Consider the following 13,346-nt stretch of genomic DNA (forward strand, 5'->3'; position numbering starts at 1 on the left):
CGCGTGGTCCTTTGCGGCCCTCCGGGGAAATGCAGGCGTGTGTGGAAGACAGGTGTGGCGGGCGCGAGGCATCCTGGAGCCTAAGGTGGTCCTTCAGTCTGGGCTCCGCTGAGAGCACCTGACCCTGGGGGCGGCGCTCAGGCCTCCCTCCCTCTGCAGGACCTTGAGACCGGATCGGGGACCTCCTCCCGGTGGGTAGAACCCGCAGGAGAAGCCAGAGGGCTGTGAGCTAACGCGTTTTCCCTTGTGGCCGCGTTGAGGAAGACGCCGGTGTGGGGGGACCCTCGTTCACACACGACCGAGAGCTGCGAGGCGACAGCGTTAAAGCAGGTGCAGGCCTGCAGCCCGGACGCCCGCATCTCCACTCCCTGCCTGGGGCTCGACAGGGAGCGCGGTGGGTGTCGCGGTCCCACTGAGGGCAGGCTGGGCCTTTTGTGCAAGCCCGGAGGGTTTGGATTTCACCCTGGAGGAGCAGGGGGGGCCGGCGAAGGATTTTGAGGGACTGGCGATTCCTCCTGAGTGTGTGCTCACACAGAGCCGACGGCCGTGGGCGCCACGAGGGCGAGGGGACCGTTGCTACTCGTGATTCTGACGGCGTGGTCCTCGAACACGGGCCGCTTGGGAAACTCTTGACTTGGTTGAGGGCCGGGCCAAGGAAGTTCAGAGGTTGAGGTGGGGGAGAGCACCCACTTAGGGGATGCTGAATCCATTAACACGGTATTTTTGAACAATTGTCAGCTGGAGGAAAATATTTAAATAGAAGTCATTAGTGAGCATATTTCTGAAGCCGACAGTGTCTAATAAGCCAAAATTGCCTTCCCTAAAAACGAAACCTATTGAAGATTTTCAGCCCCCTTTCTGAAGTGCTCAATAAGGGAGGGGAAAAAAAAATCCATCGCTCTCCCTGGATTGAAATTGCTGAAAGGTGGGAGTTGATTTCTGGTTAGGCATTGTCCGACCACGGTGATACAAATCAGCCCTTAGGATAATTTATATCTCGGAGAGGAGTTCGGAAATGGGTCTGCTCGGAGCTAAAAGCATCGTAAATAAGCTGGGTTGGGCGGCTGTGCGGCCGCACCAGCTGCGGTGGGGATTGATAGACCGGCCTCCCGGCCTCCCCGCCCCCCTGCCCCCCCCAAGCTCAGGGCTCAGCCCGCCCCGCCTGGGCCACGTGCTGCCACCCCAGCCGGGCCACGCCCTCCTGGCCTGGTCTCCTCCTGGGAGACGGGCCTCGTCCGGGGCAGGGACCCATCCACCCTGGGGCAGGGACAGAGTCAGGACCTCCGGACGGCCGGGCGGGCGCTCCCACTGGTGTCTCACTGGGACGCGGAGGGACAGGCCAGCAGAAGAGGACCCCACGTCACCGGTAAGAATGAACTACCAGTGTTACGATCGCAACACACACACACACACACACACACACACACACACACGCCATACATCTGTGTGACTGCGCGTGCAGCCATACACGTGTGCACCTCTGTGTATCGACTCACGTGGCCGCGTGGGCGCATGAATGCACGCTCGTGGGAGCACGCCTGCGTGTGTGTATGTGTGTGCCTGCGTTGGGATTGGGGGCACCCAACCCAGCCTGGGGGAGTCAAAGAATTTAACCCAGGGGCTGACGGTCGCGTCTTGGGTGGGGCTGACAAAAGGCGGGTAGCAGGTCTGGCTGGATCAGGCCTGGTCTGGTTCATGGGTCCCCACCTTGCAGGACCTTGAAGGACCCCTAGTGGGAGTGACTTGGTCAGATCTGCAGTTTAGAAAATATAAACACCCGCGCCTGAGGGGAGATTAGTTTTCTCCCAACTTTTCCCTCAGAGAAGATTCCTTCCCAAGTCTGTAACAGACAGGACGCTGCCTCGGTTGTTGGGAAAAGCAGGGCCGTCTAGGGAAAGATGTGGTTGCCCGAAACCCCTCAGTCTGGCCACAAAAAATGGAAGGAGATGAGGAAATTGAATACAGATGGAGTAACCGATGATTCCTGGGAGTCTGGCCCCGGAACTGTCGGTGTCACCGTAGGTGAAACTCTGGGAGGTTATCTCTGCAGAGCGTGTTGGAGAGGTGGGTTCTGAGGAGATGGTCCCCGTGACGGGATGAGGGGCCAGGCCTGCCGTCAGGGAGGGCAGTCCCGGGGCGTCGGGGCGGCCACGGCTGGACGCGGGCTCCAGGGTAGGGTCCGGGAGACGGCGGGGCCCGACCTCGGGGCGGGAGGCAGGGCCAGCGGGCCCAGAGCCTGCAGGGGCGCGGGTGGCTCCGAGGTGCCGTGTTCACTTGGAGACGGCCCCGTCTGCCTGCAAATCCAGGTGACAGAGACTTAGTGGCTCCTGGCACTTGCTGTCACTTTCCATTTCCCGGCTCCCTGGAGCTGGGTGGGAGCTGGCTGGAGGCGCGTCGAGAGCCTGACGGCCACCTGAGCCCTGTCATCGCTCCCTCGGCGCGGCAGGCGGGAGGCGGGGGGGAGGGGGGACCGGGGGGGGGAACCAGCCGGGTCGGCCTCACCTGGGGACTCCAAGGAGGCTTGGTGGCTACAGAAATGTCTGGAACGCAGCCTGAGACTCTGTGGGTCCAACTCATACACACAGAACCAAGAAGAGAGGGTCCCACACGCCCGCCGCGGTGGCCATGACAACAGGCAGCCTGGGTCAGGACCCCGGCCCCCGCCTTCCCCACAGGTCCACCCTGCCCCCGCCCACCTGCCAACGGGTACCTCTCAGCACCCTCCTCCCCCCACCCCGCCCCAGTCTCCAGGTTCACACCCGCCCTGGCCCGGCCGCCCACCCACCTGCGTGGCCCTCATCCGGGAACCGCCCTCGGGCTCTCCTCTGTCCTCGCTGCTCTGTCACCTGGTGCAGGAGGGGCAGCAGGCCCGTCCGAGCTACACACACACCCCCTCCCCGCGTCGGGCGCACCCCTGCCCGCATCCCATCCACGGAGGATGGCGGACGCCTCCAGGTTCCGGGGAAGCCGCGTTCTCGAACCTCGGCCCTGCCTGTGGGTCTGAGTCTGGCGTCCAGGGCGGACGCGAACGGAAAAGGGCCCGAAGGAAGATATAACTGCAAAGTGTCGGAGCGTGTGGGGAGGACAAGAAATGACAAAGTCACGGGGGAGGCGGCGGCTCCGGGCTGAGGACCCCAGGGGCCTCGTCTCCTCCTTCTCTCCGCTTCTCAGATGGGAAAACTGAGGCTCCGGGAGGCGAGGGGCTCTGCCTCGGACGCACAGCACTCGGGGAGCGGGGCAGGCGGGGCACGGTCTCGCTCCCCTTCACAGCAGGTCCCTCCCTCGGGTCCCCTTGGGGTCACACGCGGAAGGAAACAGAAGGAACTAGGACACGGCGGATGCTCTGTCCAGGTAACTTGGCCCTGTGCTCCTGCACATGTCCCGCCTGGAACAGCTTTCTCCCGACGGCGGGCTGGCTCTCTCCTCGGCCCGTCCTCCGAGGTCCCTCCACGCGGCCCAGGGCCTCTCAGACACAAGCAGCCATCCCCCCCCCGCCCCGTCCCTCCCGGGTCCCTGGGGCTCCGGCGGTGACATCGGCCGCGTCCTCTGTGAGTTAGCATTGTCCTCCCACAGCGTTCCTTCATCTCCGACATGGAGGGCGAGCACGTGCGTGTGGCCACGAGGCGGCCGCACGGGGAAGGGGCCAGAAGCCCCTCTGGGCGGGAAGTGACAGTGGCCGCGTGCCCGCAGGCGGGCAGGTGAGTGGACACAGGGACGGGGCCCCGTGGGGGTGGGGGATGGGCCCCTCGCAGCCACGGAAGCCAGCCGTCCACGGGTGGCCCTGCGATCCGGGCTCAGCCGCTGCAACAGCCCGTGTCGTGGGGGTTCGAGGAGGAGGGTGTAGAGCAACGTCCCCGGCAAACCCGGAGGCGGAGAGCGGGACGGGCGGTTGCGGGTTCACACACACACCCCTGTGCCTCCTACCTGGCCCCCGGGTCCCCCACCCCAGCCGCTGCCGGAGCACAGGCCGCGGGGACGCCGGCGGGCGGCGGCGGGCGGGGAGCGTGCCCTTGACACCCCCACGCACGTGGCGGCCGGCGCTCGTGAGGACCTCGCTGACCCCGCGCGGACCCTCGGGGGAAAGAAACCACGTGAAGGCCCATACGCCAACAGCAGTTTCTTCTGCACGAATAGACCTTATTTTCCGACACGTGTCAGCGGGAAGGGGCCCCCAGAGGCCGGCTTCCCCTGCGCTCTGCCCCCTTAGAGGGCCGGCCGGCCCCCGCGGCCTCGCCATGGCCCCTTCCCTGTGCCGCGGAGACTCCCGAGGGCCGGGCGGAACCCAACAACCCCTTTCGTGGACAGACTTCCCCTCTTTGGAGGCTCGCTGAGGCCACTGTGGCCCCTCGTCTTGGGAGAGGCGGGCAAACAGGCCATCCCGCGGGGGTCTGCGTGCGCGGAGCGGGCCCAAGCAGTTCACGGCGCTGCAAAACCCGCGCATCCACCCCTTCCGAGTGCTTCCAGAGGGTCCCTCCCGGTCTCCTCCCTCCATCCCCGAGGCAGGCTGCCTCCCGCCACGACGCCGGGAGCGGGACGCGGCCTCGAGGGCCACTCCGGGCGGTGGGGCCGGGCGCCGTGCCTCGCCATCCGACCGCGACCCCGCGGCAGGGGGCTGCGGCACGGGGGGGGGGGCGTGCGTACCCCACCCCCGGGGTCTCCCAGGCGGCGGGCAGGACCCCACGGACGACGGCCAGGCTGGACCTAAACGGGGATCAGTCTGTGACCTGAGCAGGAGGGAGCACTACCTGAATTCCTGAGAAGAACCACGGCGACCCCCGGGGACCCGGTCAGATTCATTAAAAAGATGTCACGCTAGACTTACCGCATTTTTAAAAATCAATCAATTATTTATTTAATAAATATTTAGCGAGGGTGCCGATGTGCCCAGAATTCAGCCAGACCCTGAGAGCAGAGTTCTGAACGAGACCGAGAGCTCCCCGGCTCCGTGGTGGCGGGAATTCTGGCTGCGGGGCCCCGGGGGTCGGGAAGGAGGCGACAGACAAGAACACGGGCGCCCCAGGTCACAGGGGCCACCCGGGAACCGGACGGCCAGGCGGGGGCTCCCCGGGGAGGTGCTCGCAGCAGCCTCGTAGGTCGAGAAAGCACCCGCACGTGGCGTGTCCGGATCGCAGAAGCTCGGGAGGAAGCCCTCCATACGCCATTTGCTCGATGCGCTGCGGGCTCATCCTGCGGCAGACGGCGTGCGGCTCGGGCCGCGAGCATTCCGCCGGTCCTCCCAAGAGCCCGGCAACGGGTGCGTTTTGGAGATGGAGACAGAGAGGCTCAGAGAGCTGGCGACTTTCTCAAGGTGGTGGCGGGGGGGGGGGGGGGGGGGAGCCAGGCCCCGCCCCCGCCTGGGCTCGTCACCCTGAGGCCGGCGACGACCAGGGCGCCTCCGTCAACGGGGGGCAGAGACGCGGGGCTGACGGCTCCCAGGTGACCGAACGCGTGTTTCCCGAGGTTGAGGACCAGGCGCCGTGGCGGTGGCTCCGGCTGGGCCTGCAGCCCCGCCCTGCCCGCTGGGGTCAGCGATCTGAGTGAGGGCCCGGCCGGCCAGTCCGGGTCCAGCCTCCTCTGCTGCCACCGGCGGCCTCCCAGCAGGCACAGCAGGTTCCCTGCGCCTCCCCCAACACGCCGCGTGTTTCGTGCCTCCTACCTTGACACGGGGGGCCCCCTGCCCGGACCGGCCCCTGCTCCCTGTACCCCAGAGAGTGTTCTCTTCTCCCTTAGGAGGCAGCTGAGATGCCACCTCCTCCATGGAGCCTTCCCTGAATTCCTCCTGACTTGGTGACATGCAGCCATCACCCCGCTTGCCCTTTGCTACTGCCGGAGGACAGCGCCGACCAAGTGGCGATGTGGTGAGGCTGCGAGCACCCAAACGATACAGCAGACCTCCTCCTCGGTGACACATTCTTGCTTCGGGTGTGTTTCCTGGTCCAGGTCTTCACTGGACACTCGGTGAAGGTTCTTCTCAGAGTCTCCGGCGTTCGACACAAAATCTAACACAATGGGTGCCCTGCTCAGTGAGTAAGTGAGAAGATGTGTGGATGCATGGATGGATGGGTGGATGGAAGGAAGGAAGGCTGGCTGGTTGCATGGCTGGATGAGTGGATGGAACGATGGATGGATGGTGGAGGGATGGATGGATGGATGATGGAAGGAAGGAAGGAAGGTTGGATGGCTGGATGAGTGGTTGGAACGATGGATGGATGGTGGAGGGATGGATGGATGGATGATGGAAGAAAGGAAGGAAGGAAGGAAGGAAGGCTGGCTGGTTGGATGGCTGGATGAGTAGGTGGAACAATGGATGGATGGTGGAGGGATGGATGGATGATGGAAGGAAGGAAGGAAGGAAGGAAAGAAGGTTGGATGGCTGGATGAGTGGGTGAAATGATGGATGGATGGATGATGGATGGAAGGAAGGAAGGAAGGAAGGAAGGAAGGAAGGTTGGATGGCTGGATGAGTGGGTGGAATGATGGATGGATGGATGATGGATGGAAGAAAGGAAGGAAGGAAGGAAGGAAGGAAGGAAGGAAGGAAGGCTGGCTGGTTGGATGGCTGGATGAGTAGGTGGAACGATGGATGGATGGTGGAGGGATGGATGGATGATGGAAGGAAGGAAGGAAGGAAGGAAGGAAGGAAGGAAGGTTGGATGGCTGGATGAGTGGGTGGAATGATGGATGGATGGATGATGGATGGAAGGAAGGAAGGAAGGAAGGAAGGAAGGAAGGAAGGAAGGAAGGTTGGATGGCTGGATGAGTGGGTGGAATGATGGATGGATGGATGATGGATGGAAGAAAGGAAGGAAGGAAGGAAGGTTGGATGGCTGGATGAGTAGGTGGAATGATGGATGGATGGATGATGGATGGAAGGAAGGAAGGAAGGAAGGAAGGAAGGTTGGATGGCTGGATGAGTGGGTGGAATGATGGATGGATGGATGGTGGATGGAAGAAAGGAAGGAAGGAAGGAAGGAAGGAAGGAAGGAAGGAAGGCTGGTTGGATGGCTGCACGAGTAGATGGAACAACGGATGGGTAGATAACCCAGCAGATGACAGGAAGCTAGGAGGCAATGTGGATACTTGGGGTCCGATCACTGGGGTCCACAAAGAGAGAAGCAGATAGAATCAAGAGCCAAACACGGTGGGACTGAGATGCGAGCCGACGGTCTGGTCCCCGGTCCCGGACCTGCAGGGGACTGGGAGGTGGTGCTTCACTGAACGGTACCTGGACACGTCAGCACCGCTGTGGGCCCATCAGAGAAGCCCCCCCGTGGTGTTAGGGTGCCTTCCGAGACACGGGCTGAGATGACGTGCAGATAGGCGTCGAACAGTCCCGGCGATGCAGACGTGACAGTTGCGAGGCAGAGCTGGACGGGGGGTTGGGAGCGGCTCCCCCACCAAGCCTAGTCCAAGTGGCCCCCTCATGTCCTCTGATCTGTCACCACTGCCACAGAGAAGGACCTCATCCCGGCCCTGAAGCGCTCCCGGCCATCCGCACCCCTTACAGGTGACCCAAGCCGCGTAGCCCACGCCTTCTCAACTGCTTCCTGGATCCCACCACCCTCCTCCCTTCTCCGCATCCCTCCAGAGTCAGCAGGTGCTCCTGTCTCCCACACACAGGCGGTGCGCGTCCCTGGAGGGCTTTGCACAGCAGGAGCGGCGTGGCATCGGGCACGGAAATGGCACGGACGCCCAGCAGGCTTTTTCCTTCTCTTTCCTGAGGCAGCTCTCCTCCCGGCCGCAGCCACGTCACTTCTCCGCTAAGCTCCCCTGGGCTCCGCTCGCTGTGGGCCTCGGACACTCGTCCCCCTTTGGGCCCCGGGCGCTTCCTCTGTAAAGTGGCCGCGGGAAGGCAGCCCCTGCCTCACTGTGAGATTCCAGGGACGTAACGGGCAGGAGGGAGCCTGGGGCGGCGTCACCAGCAGGACACGGGCGCAGTCACGCGCACGCGGTAAGGGAGACGCGCGGGGCTGTTCTGCAAAGCCAGGAATGCCGGGGCGGCACAGGATGCGTCTGTCACCCCTGCCACCCTCGCCCGGTGTCCCCAGGGCTCCAGAGGGGGCCGACTCTCTCCTGACTCCGGGGCTTGGCCTGCTAGCTGGGTGACCTTGAGCAAGCCCCCTTCCCTTCTGGTTGCCACCTGGCTGACCGCCATGAAGCGGGGCTCCCACTGGTCCGCGGCCGGGCCAATCCTTATCCCCCTGCACCTGTTGAAAACAGGCTCCTGGGAGCCTCGCCAAGCAGCTCTGCCCCTAGCGGTCATCAGAGGCACGACGCTCCCTCTCAGGAAGCCGGGTTAGAGCCGCACCACCAGAGCCCTACCAGCTGCACCGCCTGTGCGGGTCCTCAGCCTCCTGGAGCATCTGGGTGGCCGGCCCCGGGTGAGGACGGGACCCGCCGATGCGCCCACAGGGGTGGCCCCGTGGCTGGGGGACCGTGGGGAGCAGGGGCAGGGGGACGCTTGGAGGGGAAACGCTCGGGGTTGGCCCAGCCCCGTTTCACGAGGGGGATTGTGGATAGCAGTGTGGAGGCACACCTGTCCGCCTCCGAGCGTGCGTGCGTGCGCGTGTGCCTGTGGGTGGCCCAGTGTGACCACACAGGAGTGCGCCCGTCAGCTGACCCCGGGTGCGTGGCCCTGCTTCCGTGGGGCACCCTGTCAGGGCGTGGGTCGGTCCCGGGGGTCGTGCCCTGAGTGTGCGGGGGGCGGTGGGGGGGATGGTGTCCGTGTGTTCGCCCGCTCCTGGGCTGGCGGTTGTGTGCGCGGCTGTCCCCGCCTGTCGCGTGCACGAGGGCGTCCGCGGCCAGATGTGCGTGGGACGGTGGCCCCGCGTGTGTCTGTGCGACCCTGTGTGTGTGCCTGCCCCGGCGTCCCGGGCTGTCTGCGAGCGAGCGGGACAGAGCCCGGTGTGTGTGCGCACACGCGCGCGTGAGAAAGCGTGGCTGTCGGCGTGGCCCGGGGGCCGGGATTCAGTGTCTGCACCAGACGGTGCGTCTGTCCCTGTGTGTCTGCGACCGAGTGAGCGTGGCAGCCCGGCGGAGCGTGTGCGCGCGTGCCCCGCCCGCCTGCCTGCCCGCTCCCTCCCGCGGGCCCCCGCCCCCAGCACGACCCCTCCCACGCGGCGGGCCGAGCGGGCGCCTCTAGGACCCGGCGGCGGCCGGCCGCTGTCCCCGGGCCGCGCGAGTGAGCATGTGCAGAGCCCGCCCGCCGCCCGCCCGCGCCGCCCGGTCGCCCGCAGCCCCGGAGCCTGGTGGCGGCGCCCTGTGCCCGGAGGGGGGGGGGGGGCGCGCGCGTCGGGCCGCTCGCGGCGGGGGGGGGGGGGGAGGGTGGGGGCTCCGGGGCTCCGGGCGCTGCGGGGCCGCGGGGCTCGGTGCCCGGGAGCGGGCGCGTGGCCGCGGGAGCGGGCGCCCCAGCCGGCCGCGATCGCGGGGTGAGTGAGTCCTGTCTCCGGGGCGCCCCGCCGGGACCCCCAGCGGGACCCCCAACGGGACCCCCCGCGCGGGCGGGGGCGGGCGCGCTCCTTCCCAGCCGCCCGCGAACAAGTTTGTGTAGACGCGGCCGGAGCGCGGCGGGGGTGCACCTGCTCCGGGCGGCGGGCCGGGGAGGGGGGTGTGGGTACGCGCGCGGGGGCAGCGCTCGGGAGGGGCCCCCGGGGGCGGGCGGGGGCGCGCAGGGCAGCTTTGGACGCGGCGTCCCCTCCTGGAATCCTCGGCGACCGTCAGTGTCCGCGGAGGGAGGGAGAGGCGGATCCGGCCGGGCAGGGGGCGAGCGCGGGGTTCGGGGTGCGCGCTGCCTCTGGCAGGAGCCGCTCACTCACCCAGAGAGCGAGGCTTCCGGTCAGCGGAGGGCTCTGCCCGCTGTCTCTGGGTGAACTTGAACAGAGGCAGAGGCAAAGGCGAAACGTAGGTATTCGCGGATCTTGTCCGGAAAATTACCCCAAGTAGTGGAGGGAGCCGTGCACCTCCCCAGGTGTGGACGCAGCCGGACTGGGGGCTGCTCACTGCGTTCTTCTTTTAAGTCTGGAGCCTCAGGGTGGCCCCGCCGGTGGTCTGGTGCCCGGGGTGGCGCGTGCTGGCTCGCCCCCCCGCCCCCCGCCCCCGCCCCCGGGGGCAGGGGGTGGCGCAGAGGGACTCCTGTCCTTGTCTGAGCAGTGGCACGCTGGACACCAGGGTTCGGGCTTCCACGGCCCCGCGCCCTTCCGGGGCTGCTGCGAAGATGGACAGACTGGGAACTCTGCTGTACTTTTCTGACAGATGCAGACGCTGTCACCCTCCTGTCGCTGGAACCGGGAGGGTCCCAGGTCGGGCTCAGGAGATGGGCCTTTTGTTTTCTCCTCTGAATTGCCTGGGAGGCCCCGGGCGAGGGAAGGGAGTGAGGCCGTGGGGAGGGAGGCAGGAGGGAAGAGCCGGCCCCTTCCTGATGGTTGCAAACTGCAGGAGAGGAGGCAAAGGGGAGGTTCCCCAAGTGTGCCCCTCACCCCCCCATACCCTCGGCTGGGGCCTCAGAAGCCCCTTGGGGAAGGTGCCCAGTGGCCACCAGAGCCCCCGTAAGCTGCAGCAGAGTGGCTGTCTCCCAGGCGCTCCCCGAAGGAAGCTTGGCGAGTGGCTGGGGGCGGGGGGCTGACCCGGCAGCCCCCCCTTCCCCAGGAGAAGCCCCTGCCCACGGGCGCGTGCCCCCATCCCCAGCGTGAATATTTCCCAGCTCCCTGGAAGCTTGGTCTGGGGGTGAGGGGCTCCCCCTTTGCGGCGGCTGCCGGAGCCCTGTGGGGTGTGTCCTGTGGCCTGCAGCCCATCCGCCGGAAGGGAAAAGAAGCCTGGTTAGGCAGAAGGCCAGACCCCATCCCTGCCCTCCTGTGTGCCCAGGCAGGCGGGGGTGCTCGTCCCGGCCGCCAGTCTCCGGCCAGGTCAGTTCAGGCCCAGCCCCGGGGAGCGAGTCACAGGGGCGGCTCCCCCTGCCTGGAGCCCAGGACCGGGTCCTGCCTGAGCAGGCACTCTTGGGAAGGGCCGGTTCCCCCGTAGACACTCGCGGCTCGTGCTCCCGTCTGGCTCAGACCCGGTCGGCCGCGGGGAGGCCGCCGCACAGTGATCGGAAGTGTGCTGCTTGCGGAGACTGTGGTTGGCGAGAACCGCCTGCCGTGTGGACGTGTGATGTGGATGGAAGAGTGGGCTGGATTCACTTTGTGAGCTACTGACGCGGGCACACCTGTTGGCCGCTAGGGCCCCTGCCTTCTCCTGGGCGTCTCTTGCTGCTGGAGACCCTCGGGGACCCGAGCCCCTCCCAGAGGGCGGCTGTCTTGGCCTGAGGGGGCCCGGCGGGTGCTGAGGACAGGGGTGCCCAGGCACCCGCCCGGGGAGCCCCCATCCCAGCGTCTGCAGGGGCCAGAGGGGCGAGGCTGAGCCTGCCCGGATTTATCCGAATCGCCCAAGGGGCTTGAATAACCCTCGAGGGTTTGCCATCGGGTGGGGGAAACAGAGGAACAAAACAGGGATCTAGGAAAGAGGGGGCCCAGCGATAGACCGGAGAGGTGGTGATGGGCTGTTTCCAGAGGGTTCCACTCCTGACTAGGGGACGGACGCGCCCCTCTCCCCTGAGCCCTGGAGGGTGGCGGGGGGCACCGATTCCTGGGGGTCTGCCCTGTGTTCCACTCGGAGGTGCCCGCGGGGGGCTCACGGGCCGGGAGGGAGAGTGGGCGGAGCGGCTCGGAGCGCTGACTCCAGGCGGGACACGTCAGCCGGGGTCAGCTCACAGAGCATCCCGTCCCGCCGTCGAGCTCCGCCTCGGGGAGCGTCGGACCCGAACCTTGATGGCCACAAAGCACGCGCGAGCCGTACGAGGAAGGGCACGGGGGCCGGGGGCACTGTGCTTGGGACACGGCCTTCTGGGAGGACCCGTGAGAGGAGGGGGCTGGCAGACTGGGGGTCAGACCGAGGGGCCTGGGCTTGGCCGTCCGCGTCCTGGGGACACGTTGGAGGCTGCAGCATTACTGTTTCCTTCTTTAGAAAGATCACTTTCTTAGGCTTGGCCTTTGCGAGAAGGGGAGTATCTAGACAGTGTGCACGGAGCCGAGCAGGGCGGAGGCCTGCAGGGGTGAGAAAAGACAGAGGAGGGCTAATCCAGAGCCCCGAGCCCAGCCGGAGGCTCGTGTGGACCTGAGGACCCCTCCCCACCGTGCCGGCCGCCGGCCCGAGAGGCTGGGACTCAGCTGCTGGGACCCCACCGCCCGTCTCTCATCGGGAGGGCGACGTGCTGGGCCTCCTCCTTTGTCTTTAAGGCTCTCACCCGACTGGGAGCACGTGGCTCTGAGCCCAGAGGGTCGCTGTCCCCACTGCCCTGGCCACAGGTGCGGAGATGCTTCTGGGGGCCTCTGGAGTCTCTCTCCTCACCTGCCACCGCCTGTCCTCTCTGGCCAGGGAGGGGACGGAGGCAGTCACGTGACCGAACCCCGGCGGCCAGGAGTCAGGCCCCGGCCTCTCCGAGGGCTTTGTGCAGCCCCCAGGCCCCACGGGCTGCCCTTCTCCTCTCCCCGCTGCCACCGTCACCTGCCCAGTCCCCGGACCCCTCGGCCTAGCTGAGAAGCGGGAGCCTGTGTCCTACTCCCGGTCCCGCCTGCAGGCCGGGCACCTGCTGCGCCCTGGGGCCCAGCCAGCAGCAAAGTAACAGGAGAGGGCTCGGGTGTTCCCGTCCCCACCTGCGCTAGGCCCCAGCTCCCTCCCGAGACCCCCCCAGAAGCCCCTTTGCCCCGACTCCCTCCTTCCTGAGTGGGGCGACCCTCCCCCAGGCCCTGCCTGCCCTTCTCCGGGCTGATGTCCACCCCCGTCCCCCCGAAGCACTTTGCTGGATTCTGAGATGGGAGGGGCCCCACGGGAAGAGCAGAGTGGACGGAGGAGGGGCCCGGGGGGCGGAACGCTGACCCCCACGGGCGACATCAGGGGTGTGTGCCGGGGGCGGGGGGCACACCATGCACGGCACCGTCTCGCCGAGCCTGGACCTGGCTTGTTTTTAAAGAGGTGCTGGTGGGGGCGCCCTGAGCTCCTTTCCAGAATAGTCCTGCCCAGTGTGGGGCTGGAGCCGGCGTGGGCGGGCTAACCCTGGTGTCTGACCGCGGGGCCTTGGCGGCTGTGGCTCTCAAATGGGGACAAGCGTGGCGCCCGCGGGGAGGGAGGGGGCATGCGGCGTAGCCGGGATGGGGCAGGTGAGGAGCACGGCCCCGGGGGGTGGGGAGCACTAGAAACGAGCAGGCGCCGGCAGCGTGGGGTGGGCTCCCGGCCGTGCAGACAGGCCATGGTGGGTGTGCCCCAGGGGCTGGCAGGTCCCGCCGACCTCGAGGCTTGGCGGGAGCCCCTTGTGC

General features: G+C 66.7%; 1 protein-coding gene across 3 annotated transcripts in view; it reads left to right on the forward strand.

The window, feature by feature from the left end:
- Window positions 1–8,330: 8,330 nt before the first annotated feature.
- Window positions 8,331–13,346, forward strand: part of WSCD1 (WSC domain containing 1) — a 31,288-nt gene continuing 26,272 nt past the window's right edge. Inside the window, exon 1 of one of the 3 annotated variants that reach the window (XM_047089695.1) lies at window positions 8,331–8,381. The gene's annotated coding sequence lies outside the window, so the exon portion shown is untranslated. Of the gene's footprint in view, window positions 8,382–9,343; window positions 9,429–13,346 lie in introns of those variants that run through there. The other 2 variants (XM_047089694.1, XM_047089696.1) reach the window with 2 other exon arrangements.

The sequence above is a fragment of the Lynx rufus genome, unplaced genomic scaffold (genome assembly GCF_022079265.1).
Source record: "Lynx rufus isolate CCGP_SWC_20201006 ecotype Redwood Valley unplaced genomic scaffold, mLynRuf1.p SCAF_28, whole genome shotgun sequence".
In the NCBI taxonomy this organism is placed as follows: Eukaryota; Metazoa; Chordata; class Mammalia; order Carnivora; family Felidae; genus Lynx; species Lynx rufus.